At 39.0% G+C, this 13,665-nt stretch overlaps 1 pseudogene; it reads right to left on the bottom strand.

Moving 5' to 3' along the window:
- Positions 1 to 1,158: 1,158 nt before the first annotated feature.
- Positions 1,159 to 1,730, bottom strand: LOC110558754 (small ribosomal subunit protein uS4-like; annotated as a pseudogene).
- Between the last annotated feature and the right edge of the window lie 11,935 nt (positions 1,731 to 13,665).

Raw genomic sequence — 13,665 nt, 5'->3', positions numbered from 1 at the left:
AACTAATTTTATCTTCATTGTTTGGGATTAAAGGAATGTATCATTACACCTGGATCTAATCTTTTCTTTACCCTAAACTTCCTCTATACCAGGCTGGGCTTGAACTGATCTGCTTGCCTCTGTCTTCTGAATTAAAAGTGTCTATGTATTCCAACCGGATCACAGAGACCTAGAAGATCTTTGGAAGTGATGTCTTGCCAGAACAGCCATGTTTTAGATTAACATTCCTCTACAACCTCTAGACACTTGAAGACCGTATTAGTTACTTTCTTTTTACCTGATTAATTTTACAAAAACAAGAACTTATGTGGGCTCATAATTCAAGGATATTGTCCATCATGGTGGGAAGCAATGGTGGCAGGATCCCAAGGCAGCTTTTAATGGCATCCCCAAAGCATTAGGAAGCAGGAACTCTAGGAAAGCTTCCTGCTCAGCTCCTCTTCCCCCTTTTCTTCATTTTGAGACTCCAATCCATAGAAGGGATAAATAAATCTTATTACCCTTTAGGGTGGCTCTTTTCCAACTAAAGTGAATGGAATGGCACTAATTCTTCACAGACTTGTCCAGAGGTTTCTATGTCTATCTAAGTTCCATCATGATGAATAGTAGGGGAACCCTCCTGTGTTATGGGAGGAAACCTTGAGTCATAAGGGAAGCTTCCATGATTGTACAAGACTTGCCTATTCAACCAACAGGTGCCCATCTCTTTAAATATCTACACTTAAACTCATTTTGGTTTCATTGAGGCAAATTTTATCCAGACAACTTAAACTTTCAGTGTTTGACAAAGTTGCATTTAATTGGCTACAGCTGGTGGTCCTGTGTTCCTCAAATACCAATACTCATACTCATTGTCACTGTTAAGAAAAGAGTTTGTGAGTACAATCTGATGGTCACACTTTCTTCCATTGTTTTTTTTTTGTACATTAGACCCTCCAATCTAAAATAATTTGTAAGAACATTAAAATAGCAAAAATTGATCACAGAGTTGAAAATTTTCACAAGCTTGTACATTTGCAAAAGACTGCCTAGAGGAAAACACTTCTCACAGAGCAACCCCAAGTGCATATTACAGGAAGATTTTTTCCAAGTATCAATTCTGTTTTATTAGTCAGTTGGAAATCTACATGCAGTCCTCAAGTCCAGGAAGGTATTGATTTAATCCTCTTCCTCATCTTCACCAGCTCCAACAACACCCTGGCCTTTCTTGGCATTCTTCCTCTTCACTCAGCCTGGATGAGAAAGGAGGAGAAGTCCATGTGCTTTTGGGAGTCCAGATGGACAATGAAGCACAGAATGTTCACCACCTTATTGTGAACACTGATATGACGCTTGCAGATCAGTACACAGGCATGGGGAATGGATTTGGCCAGGTCCAGCTTAAAGACCTGGTTCTGCAGCCGCCTGTCCAAGAAATCCTCAGCCTTCAGGCATAGGGTGTAATCCAGCTTCATCTTGCCCTCATTCAGCACTCCAAATTGAACAAGTTGCCTCGGTAGTACATTGCCTTCAAAAAGATGCTTTGGGGGTCCTTTTCGTCCAGTGTCAACAGCTCCCAGGCAGCCTTGCAAATCTTGTCCAATGTAAACTTGACCCAGTACACCTCATGTTTGTTGTGGAGCTCATAGTCTATGATCAACATCATTTTCTGTTTGAGACACGATTTCTCAAAGGGTCTTTGTGGGGGTCACATAGGTTTTGTGACAAACCCAAATTATGGTAACTAGCATGCTGACTTCTCTAGGCCTGCTGAGTCTATGAACTGATGCCTGTGAGAAAGACAGATGCACGGAGATTTTAAAGACGAGGAACACACATATGTGTGCATGCACACAGAAACTCTCTCCTAGTTGGCAACTGCAGCATAAAACAAGAAATCAATTTAACAGGAACCAAAAATATGCAGTTACAGTTAGCTGGGGTGTTTCCACCCCGAGTTTACAGAACAGTGTTGGGTGCTTCCCCTCAAGATTTTCACGGCAGGGAGTAGATACCCAGGGAAGGATAATGCTTCTGTAAATGCTTATTCACCATCATTGACCAGCACCAACATACATGCCATAGTAAGTGAGACCCCCTGGACTTCGAACTAGCTCTTCTGCCTATTTCTCTACCAGAGAAAAGCATGGTAAAGACAGAGTAAAGAACAGCACAGGGTGACAACAGTCATTACGTCCTAGAAGTCCCAGTTGTCTTGTCAAGCAATGCACAAATCATCCAGGTGGATAAAACTCTCCTGGATAACAACTATTGGAAAAGAAGACCATTGATGTACCTCAAAATGATTCTCGAATTGTTTTCTCTGTAAATCTCCCATACACCTAACTGGCCAAATTTCCAGTCTCTTGTGTCTGTTCAAATTGTTAAAGTGTAACCTAGGCCTAGGATCTGAAAGAGAGTCAAGGATGACAAAATATTTGAATACATATCCATGGGGTCTATATGAGCTACTACCTCTCATAAGACAAGACTCTCTTTACAACAAATGGAGACCATCACTGCAAATCACATCTTGTTACAAGGGAAAAAGTCTACAGATCATGGTGATCCCAACCCCAACAGATATCTATATCCCATAGCTACAGCCTCAGTGGCTCCACAAATAGTGCAGATGGTGGGGCAAAGAGATTCTGAGAGGCAAGGTACAAGGAAGTGTGATGTGAAACAGCCTGTCTTAAAACGATTGCATAAACAAGAACAAAATAATGAATGTGTTGATGTAGAAGGGAGAATTTTGGAAGGGACTCACTACTAGACCAAGAAATTAGCCTCTCTCAGGGATGAGCTTTCTAAGTGATCATCCAATACAAAGTGATCAGCCCTTGGGATGGTTATTCTTGCTTATCAACTTGATTACATCTGCAATTAACTAAAATGCAAGAGCCTGGGAAATTTATATATATATATATATATGAGGTTTAATAATTGGAAGCAGGGAGACCCACCTAAATATAGATCAATTACAGTCTGAGGATCCACCCTAAAACTTTGCCACACCTTGTTTAAATGAACCACATCGTCTCCCCCCCCAGCCCCTGCCACCTGAGGATTCCCTAAGGCAGAAGCTAAATGGTTTCTAGTAACCTGTTCAACTAGTTCTAGGATTTTGTTCTAGGATTTGTTCTAGGATTTGGAACTTGTCACTCTAGGTGAGAAGTAATTTACTAAGGGAATGGGAGGATCTCCACCACCTGGTCTGCCATAAGGAATTTCTGTTACATTATTGATTTTAATCCACTTACGAGAAGAAGCTACAGCATCAATGAAAGCATACTTCCTGACTTTCATCCATGGAATTCTTGAAGTCCTTATATGAACCACATTTCTAGCTACAGGACTCAAATAAATTTTACATACATAAAAAATCTTCATCAGATGACAAATCCATTGTCATATTCGAGGATTTAACGTATTATTTACATGTAATTTTAACCTCTTTCTCATCATTAGTACACACTTGTTGGCATCTGTCTCAACATACTCATATGGTTCCTTGGGCTCTCTAAATACTAAGCATATCTCAATGTGAAAAACTGGCAAGTAACATAAAATAGTCCTAAACATTCTTTTCCTGCTAGTCCTCTTTTGATCTCATAATTTTTGAAACAACATTAATTTAGCATTGATTTGATTAACTATAAAAGTAAACAAAACAGTAGATTACAAGTCTGGTAAAAACAAACAAAAAGCCTAGTAATGCTTATTTACAAGAACATTGAAGAGACACTCAAAGAATATCACAGCTGGACAGATTGTGAAAACCAACAGATCATGGGGCTCCCAGCCCCAACGGATAAACCTATATCCTAGCCCCTGCATCATTGGCTCCAGAAACATTGTGGAAGAGGGTGAGAAATCTAGGAAGAGCCACAATGCCAGGAAGTCTGCTGTGAAAGTGTCACTTCTAGAAATGGCTGCATAAACAAGACTAGAACAATGGACATATTGATGTGGTAGTGGAAAATTTGAAAAAATCCCACCCCTAGATGAAGAATTAGCCTCTATCAGGGATGAGCTCACTAACTGATCAACTAGCACAAAGTGGTCAGCCCTTGTGATGGCTATTCTTGCTTGTCAACTTGACGGCATCTGGAGTGAAGTAAAACCCAGGAGGCTGGAATCTACCTTTCTCTTCCTTCTTTCCTTCCTTCCTTCCTTCCTTCCTTCCTTCCTTCCTTCCTTCCTTCCTTCCTTCCTTCCTTCCTTCCTCTTTTCTTTCTCTCTCTCTCTTTCTTCCTTTATTTCTTTTTGAGACTGGGTTTCTCTATGTAGTCTTGGGTGTCCTGGACTCACTTTGGACACCAGACTGGCCTTAAACTCAGAAATCTGACTACCTGTGCCTCCCTGTGTGATAGGATTACAGGCTGCACCACCACACCTGCCCAGCTCAAAATTTTCTTGGGAGGGATTTTTCTTGATTGAATTATTTGAAGTGGAAAGACCCACTCAAACCTAGATCTTTCCAGGTGTGAGGATCCACCTAAAACCTTACCTAAACCTTCTCTCTCATGGCTGCCTATATAAAGGATGTGTAAGAAGGGAAGAGAGAGGAAAAGTGATGCAATTTTATTTCAGTTAAAAACATGAAAAATGTAAACATCTACAGCATTAACACACAGTTCTCTGTCTGGTTAACATTAACTCTATAAACCTGGCAAGCTAGGAATCCTTGAACTCCAAAGTCATGCTACAGAGTCAAAAGTAAACAGCATCAGATTTATGTCTTTTTTTTTTTTTTAAGAAAATAAAGGGTCTTTTCTGAGACTGACATTCAACCAAGGACCATGTATGGATATAACCTAGAACCTCCGCTCAGATGTAGCCTGTGGTAGCTCAGTAACCAATTGGTTTCCTAAAGTGAGGGGAACAAGGACTATTTCTAACAGGAACTCAATGACTGGCTCTTTGGTCTCCCCACCCCCGAAGGGAGGAGCAGTCCTGTTAGGCCACAGAGGAGGGCTTTGCAGCCAGTCCTGAAGATACGTGATAAAACAGGATCAGATGAATGGGGAGGAGGTCCCCCCTATCAGTGGACTTGGAAAGGGGCACGGTGGAGATGAGGGAGGGAGGGAGGGATTGGGAGGGAATGAGGGATCGGGACACGGCTGGGATATAGAGTTAATAAAATGTAACTGATAAATAAAAATAAATAAAAAAAAGAAAAAAATAATAAAGATAAGTGAGTAGGGAATGGGGATGGCTGGAAGAAGTAGCCTTTGAGATGAATATGATCAAAACAAAGACAGAATTCTCAAAGATCTTGGCATTTTATTGTTGGTATTTGCTTGAATCAGAGATTGATGACAGCATCATCTGTTACATGATCAAAAGCAAAATATGAGCACTGTAAAATATTATTGTAAATTATGCACCCTTTTTATTAAAGCAAAGTTCTCACTGTAAATTTAACAGGCCTTGAACTAAATATTTCCTGCTTCATTAGCCCAGGACCTAGGACTCTAGGATTAAAGGTGGGAGCTGCCAGCCAGCTAAATAGTACCTCAGGAAAGCTTGCTGTGTAGATTTGCTTGTGCAGATTGGAATAAGGGTTGATTCAATTTACTAGAACTCACTATTGGAAGCATTAGTGAAAGCATCCAGGGGAGGAAGTGGGTGTGGTCTTCAGAGCCTCCATAAAAGGAGATTCCAGGGCCTAACCAGGCTCATTCTTCTGCAGACTAGACAGAGTGTGTTTCCAAACCTTCTGACTCTGGACCCTGCTAGATCTATCCCCTCCAAACATTGATGATCTGATCCCAGAGCTGAGCTAATATTACTGCATCTCTACCAAACACTGCTGAGGCCAAAGAAAATTCCTTGGGTGAGTGGACAATTCACAAGGGAAAAGTACATTATGTTTTTTTTATTTTTAATTAATTACAAAACTGAAGGTTCTATTTAGAATTAACATTTTACTATTTAACAAAAAAGTGAGTTAGTTGCCATTTGGTCATCTTTCTTCTTATATACTGTATGTTAAAGTTATGGATAATTTTAGATTTGTTATTCTGAACATTTGAGATGGTTTGATGTGATGATCTGGGGGGACTGTTACAAGATACTTTTCAATTTTGTGCTTTGCCAAATTATAAAATATTTTAAGTGTTTTCTTTTGTATGTACTGCATAGATGCAAGACCATCACCCCAAATAATGGATATACATATAATATATAATGATTAAATGCTCTAAATTATTTGGAAATATATCAGAATTTAGAGATATTTAGGAACAGCATAGAAGTAAATTTTTTTGTTTTTAATCGCTGAGTAGTATTCCATTGTGCAAGTGTACCACGTTTTCATCATTCATTCTTCAATTGAGCGGCATCTAGGTTCTTTCCAGCTTCTGGCTATTATGGATAAAGCTGCTATGAATATAGATAAGCAAGTGGCCTTGTGGTACGGTGGAGAACCTTTAGGGTATATAGCTAGGAGTGATATATCTGGGTCTTGAGGTAGAACATTTCCCCGTTCTCTGAGAAAACTCCAGACTGATTTCCACAGTAGTTGTACAAGTCTTCACTCCCACCAGCAATGGGGGAGCATTCGTCTTGCTCCACATCATTGCCAGAATGTGCTGCACTTGACTTTTTGGTCTTAGCCATTCTGTTGGGTGTAAGATCTAATCTCAGTGTCATTTTGATTTGCATTTCCCTGATGACTAAGGACATTGAACATTTCTTTAAGTACTTCTTGATATTTAGAGATTGTAGCTCTGTACCATATTTTTTAATTGTTTTTTTTTTTTCTGGTGTTTAATTTCTTGAGTTCTTTATATTTTTGATATTAGTTTTCTGTCAGATAGGTTTGGTGAAAAGCTTTTCCCATTTTGAAGGCTGCTGTTTTGTGCTATTGAGAGTGTCCTTTGCCTTGGAGAACTTTTTCAATTTCATGAGATCCCATTTATTGATTGTTAACATTAGTGCCTGAGCTGTTGGTGTTCTGTTTAGGAAGTTGTTTCCTGAACCAATGAGTTCAAGTCTATTTACTACTTTGTCTTTCATTAGATTTAGTGTATCTGGTTTTATGCTGAGGTCTTAGAACCACCTGAAGTGGGGATTTTTGCAGGGTGATAAATATAGATCTATTTGTATTCTTCTGCATACAGACATTGAGTGAGACCAACACAATTTGTTGTATGGTTTTGACTTCTTTGTAAAACCTCACGTGTCTGGATCTATTTCTGAGTCTTCAATTCCTTTCATGAATCTCTCTGTTTTTATACCAATCCCATGTGATTTTTATTACTATTGCTCTGTAATACAGCATGATATCACGGATGGTGATAACTCAGGAAGTTTTTAGTTCTTGTATTTTGTTTTATTGTACAGGATTGTTTCAGCTATGCTGGCTGTTTTATTTTTCTATATGAAGTTGAGAATTGTTCTTTTAAGGTCTCTAAAGAACTGTGTTGGAATGTTGGTAAGAATTGCATTGAGTCTTCTGGGCTGCTTGATAGTCTACCATGTTGGTAGAATTGGCTATTCCTGACAGAGCTTGATATTGATTTAGGAGGCTACATGCAGTTAAAGGCAGCACTAAACACACCGTTCTATTTATAATAGTACATTCTGGTTAAAGTCTGATGCAACCTTCAGCCTCAGTGTTGTATTTTAGTTGACTCTGTGTACTTCCAAAGCATTATGGGGTGAGTTGTCTGATATGCAAAAAATTAACTTCATGGAAAACATGACCATCAGAGAAGTTAAGGAAGGCCATATTAACACCACAATCTCTTTTAATCATTAAAAATGAGTGTTAGTCCTGGATTTTGAGTTATTCTGAAGCACCTATATAGCCATTTGACTCCATCATCAGTGTCAAATCCCTGAAACTTAAGTTCTTTTCACAAAATTGGCTTCAATCAAAGCAAGATTATTTCTTTTGTAAAAGTTAAAAGAGATGAAAAATAGGAACTCTGTTGGTTAGATAACCAAGTCTCAAATAGTCATGTGAGCTTCATTTATGTCTCAAGATTTTCCCTCATAAACTCAAGGCAGGAGTTGTGTCTTTTGGAGGCAAACAATTTCCATGGAGGGTTTGCCTAGTATTCAATTGATGTTATTTAGGATTGGTATGAAAATGACTGCTCAAGTCTGTGAATGATTATTGGGTTAGATTTGTCAGATGCGAAGATCCACCATAAATTCTATTGAGATAATTGCATCATTTCATGAGTTGGGGGCTCAAACTAAAGAAAAAGCAGAAGAGGAGCTGAGCATAAGCTTTCCTTGATTTCTACTGTGTGATGTTGGATGCCAGGAGACCAGCTGCTTTGAACTCCTGCCACCATTTCTTTCATAGCACGATGGCCCATACCCTTTAGTTATGATCCAACATAAAGTATTATTCTTGGCAAGTGGTGGAACAGTGGAAACTTAATGTGAGATCAAACAAAAGCATTTACTGGAGAAGGTGTGAAATAGGCCTTATTTTATTGGCTAGAAAAGAAAGAGGTGTTTTACTAATGTATGCCTGAAATGAAAGGCCAGCCTGTGGATTTGATGGACTTTTATCACTTTACAATGTATTTTTTTTCTACAACATTGTTTTTTCTACAACATTGAAGATGGCTATGGCCTTGAATCAAGGTACCAATCTGGGCTGAAGTCTCCAGAAGAATTGCAGATGGGATGACATAGAAGGTCATCAGATCCTCTGTGTTTCCATCGCAAAAATTATCAACATGCCGGGAATTATCAACAACTATAAACCTATGCTTCTTTTTCTTTTTCGTCATAAAAAAAAAATGAAGCCAATTTTGCCATAGAGAGAACTGAATCACAACTTGAATCAGATTTTGTGAAATTTCTTGCTTCTTTAGAGCCCAATAATAGTAACTCTGTTTCTTTCCTCAGGAAAATGGAGTCAGGCATCTCACAGGCCTTCCAGGAAGAGCTCACCTGCCCCATCTGCTTGGGCTGCCTAACAGACCCAATCACCATAGCCTGTGGCCACAGCTTCTGTCGGGCCTGCCTCTGCCTTTCCTGGGAAGACCTGCAAGTTCCTGTCCACTGTCCCACGTGTAGGCATCCATCCCATCAGAAGGACTTCAGAACCAACGTTGTTCTGAAGAAACTGGTGCACATTGCCAGACAGGACAGCCTCATCAAGTACCTGAGCTCTGAGGAGCACAAGTGTGTGACCCACAAGGAGGCAAAGAGGATCTTCTGTGAGGAGAACAGGGTCCTCCTCTGTCAACTGTGCTCTGACTCCCAGGAGCACAAGGGTCACAGACACTGTCCTGTTGAAGCAGCTTCTGAGAGGCAAATGGTAAGTGATGTTTCTGAGAGAAGTGATGTTTCTAGCGAGAGGGAGCTTAGCAGAGCACAGGAAGATGCCTGTCCTGATGATACTGAAGCAATTGCATTCTGAATGGAGACTTTTTGAAAACAGTTAATGGAGAAAGGGTGATCACAAATGTAAACACAGTTTCAGAAAATAATAATGTAAAGACAATTTCTAGTTTTATGATTCACTATGCTCAGGTCACTGAAAAATGACATAGTAAATTCATATCTTTAAAAACTGTGCATTACTGGAGATTAAATGAGAAAAAAAATACATTGGAATTAGCTAGAGAGAAGGATCTGGGAATCCCAACCAGATACAGGTTACCCAGACAGTCAGGCTTAAATCACTTTAACCTAGCAAAGGGTTATGTTGTACTTTTTAATTCTATTCTCTGAAATCTAAAATTCATAGTCAACAACAGTAAAAAGTAAAGGATACTGTGATCCCTCTACTCTCCCTACAGTAATGTGTTCATTGCCTAAGAATTCATCAGTACTATTTATTTACCTAAAGTGGATATTTTTTACTTTTTATAGGAAAGATTTCTAAATCTAATTGCATCTTTATGGGAGAAGCTCCAAGAAAATCAGGAGAATCTAAATGCAGAGAAAAGAATGACAACTCAGTGGTTGGTGAGTATTGTGATGCTGAAAATCAGCTTGAAAATAGGTTGAGGCAGCTCTCTTGCAAACCTGCTCATTCAAAAGTTGAGAATAATGCATGGTTGTTGATACTAGGAAAACCTTTTCTGCCGGCCTCTAATTCTGAGTGTGGTATACAACTCTGTACTCAGAGAGCATGGCCAAGCTGTGGCAGAGAATGTTGAGACTAATGAGTGACTTGCTGATAGTTCAGCATTGTGCCTTTGACTCTATGGCTGTGTCATGATATTTAATTACTACCTGCAGAATTTCATATTTGTGTGAGCGAATGAATTACCAATGAATACCTTTTCTTCAGGTGGCTCAGGAGCTCATTAATTTAATAAAAATTCTTAGAGAAAATGATGAGTTTGTTTGACTGTGCCATTAACAAAGAAGAATTGAATGAAATAAAATAATTTCCATTTCTGAAATGTGGGTACAGCAAATCAGTGTGCAGCACACTGACAGGATCCACTAGTTGAATTTAAGCATAGAAGTCAGTTGAGAGGATAAAATGTTCTGTAAATGTGACCTAGAATGTCCCTTTTTCTTCAGGACTACGTGTCTCTTCAGAAAGAAATGATCAGGATGGAGTATGGGAAAGTACATCCAATCCTCTACAAAGAAGAAAAGCAACATATAGAGTGTATGGAAAATGAAGGCCAAGTACTTTTAAAGAAACTCTGGGAAAGCAAAGCCTTGATGGTCCGAAAACAGAATCAACTAATAGAAATGTATCGGGAGCTGATGACAATGTCCCAGCAGCCATATGTGGTGCTGCTCCAGGTGAGCATGGAGGAGTGCTGAAAGGGCTTTGTTATCTGAGGCCCCCACTCTGACTGTTACATCTAAGATAGCTGTCTACATTCCCTGCACTTATTGTCAGTGGATTTCCTTTTCACGGATAATCTGGAGACACTAGTCTTTGCCATAATCTTAAAAGAACAAGCTTTTGACAGTGTGTCAGTAGATTCCCTACTAAATATCACATCGTTATTTTTTGCTTTTGTGCTTGCTTCTCTGAAATCCCAAATGCAGTTATTCCTGTACCAAACATTCCAGTGAGCCTCTACTTGAATAGTTTGCCTCTACTTATACACAGTTTACCTAATTTCTTCTTTTTAAACCTGTGTATTTGAGGGTACTTTGGGAAATAGTGGTTTTAATATATGGTCTTCTTTTGTGGTGCATGCTGGCTTGCAACTCACAGTAGTCATAAGGCCTCAAAACTCTAAATTCTGGAATTATACCTATGAGGTACCAGTCAGGGGTGAAGTCACAGTTTTGAAGCATTCTTCATAAAAAATATTCCTATGCTTTGTAGACAGGCTCAAGGAAGTCCCCTTTGCAAAGCACAGTACAATCACTATGCACTTTCTTTATAAATGTTACTTTCACAGTGTAATTTCATTAAGATATCTCCTCTGTTAATCTTGGTTGGCATTATCCTGAGACATGAAAATAAATTTGCAAGGTGGATCAGTTTGATGATGACTGACATTTATCTGAACTTTATAATCAAACACTGAATGCCATTTCTTCAGAAATCTTAACTATTCTTGTTGTCTTTGCAGGACTTGGAAGATGTGTTCAGAAGGTGAGTACAGTCATCAGTGCAAGCCAGGATCCTTAAACTAGGCTACAAAATTGACTAAGCTGCCTTAGCAAACTAAAAACATACTTAGATAGGAGTAATACTCAATTGCTTGTGTATGAAGTTTGATATTGGTTTCATATATATGACATCTGTTCTTTACCAGAAAGTGCCTTCAATTACTACATAATAGTGAATCAGTGTATACAAGAGGACTTGGTGATAAAATATCTACTTTTGAAATCATAAACCTTAAGGTCCATCACCTTTATTTTCTAGTAGTAGAAGAAATGGCAGGATGCTTGGAGAAACAAATGGGTAGCCAGAAGGGCTTCAAAAAGAGCATCTAGGAGGAAACAACCCTGTTTTCTGATCATGATGTCACTATGATATCAAAAAATGCTTGTGTGAAAGATGTTCAGACAAGTGTTTGCTTGTACTAATTAGGTGTGTTTTCTGTATGTTTGTGCATGCATGCAAGTGTGCCATTGCACATGCATGGAGTTCACAGGACGACTTTCAGAAGTCAATCCTTTCCTTCCACCACAGGTTCCTGGGATTGAACTCTAGTTGTCAGGCTTGTGTGGGAGGGTATTTAACTCCTGAGTCATTGTCTGAACTTGGAGTAAGGATTTCTCCTAATCACAGTGATGGTGTCTTTAGCACCAGGCAGATCAGGTCTTTTTCTCTTGCAGGAGTGAGTCAGTGCAGCTGTTCATGCCCCAGGTGATGAAACCAGAGCTCAGTGCCCTGCCCATCATTGGACTGATTGAGAGGTGCAAGTTATTCCAAGGTGAGTGTCAGCAGTATGACCAGAGGTGCCCTTCAACAATGAGATAAGCTTTGTACATATGAATTTGTACCTCCCCTGAAGGACATGTCATTGTAAGTCATGTTTCTAATATAGTTTATTCACGTGGTTATTTAACAAACAACAAATATAAATGAACATGAATATAATGTTGTATGTGATCCAGGATGAAAATATAGTAACACTTGTTCCTTGAGACATAAGAAATGATAATTAATTCAGGACCATCTAAATCATTCTAAGTGTTGGAGTTATTTGATTGTTTTCCCTTAATCATTTTAGCAGTTGAATTTCTTAAAATACGTTACACTTCTTAGTTTAAAAATATGTAAAATATAGTGGTGTGCACTTGTAATCCAACATTAAAATGTGGAGCCGTGAGGATTGCCCATGAGTCTGAGGCTAGCCTGTTTGAAATAGGGAGTTCCAACCCAGTCAAAACTATATACCAAGGCTCTCTATCAAAAAAGAAGTAAATAAACATAAAATAACTGTATACACGAAGGCATATATCATGAGTAATAAAAATAAAACAAATAGATAGGTCAAGAGGCAGTGTCTTTATTCCCATGTTAGATCTAAATGTGAATTGTGACTTCATATGGAAAGAGTATCAGAGGAGGCAGGGGTTAAAGCCAGACAGTTACAACTAGGGAACCACTTCTAATGAACATTCAGTCTTTACTTGAGTACAAATGTGAGTGCTTACATGCAAATAAAAATACCATCATCACTGTTTCTATTTTAGAATAACTTTTAAATGAAAATGCATAAGGACAGTCTTTGTTCCAGACCTAGCTGCAATGCACACGTCTTCCCTTTGCCAGGTGTAATGAAAAGCCACCTCTACAGCATCAGCAAATTTTTCATCAGGTTCCCATTCAGTTTCTTGTGGAGTTTCTTGACTTTTAAGTATTTGAGCTACATTTAATCTGCTACCCTTAGCCTTCTCTTTTGTAATTCAGGCAATCTCCAGGTACCTCTCTTACCAAAGAAGTGTAAACAGTCATTTCAACTAAATTGTTGCCTCTTGCCTCTTCCCACAGTGAACATATTCTTTGGAAATGCAATCTTACTCCATGACAAGATGAACCTATTTGATGTCCTGAAAAGATTCAGCTTTAGCCTTCACCATCAGGAGGCATCTGTGGAATCAGCTGGATACTATTTTGCTTCCTGTGGATTACAGAGCTTCTTCTCTAGGAAATATTACTGGGAGATGGATTTAATGGACTCTCCTGACTGGGCTGTAGGAGTCTGTGAGGATGACTTTTTAACAAATACAAGGCAGCAGACTGAACCTGAGGGTGTATTCCTCCTT

This window comes from Meriones unguiculatus, chromosome 6, assembly GCF_030254825.1.
Source record: "Meriones unguiculatus strain TT.TT164.6M chromosome 6, Bangor_MerUng_6.1, whole genome shotgun sequence".
NCBI classification, from domain to species: domain Eukaryota; kingdom Metazoa; phylum Chordata; class Mammalia; order Rodentia; family Muridae; genus Meriones; species Meriones unguiculatus.
The sequence above is the reverse complement of the archived record's forward strand: the minus strand, read 5'-3'. Positions and strand labels throughout refer to the sequence as shown.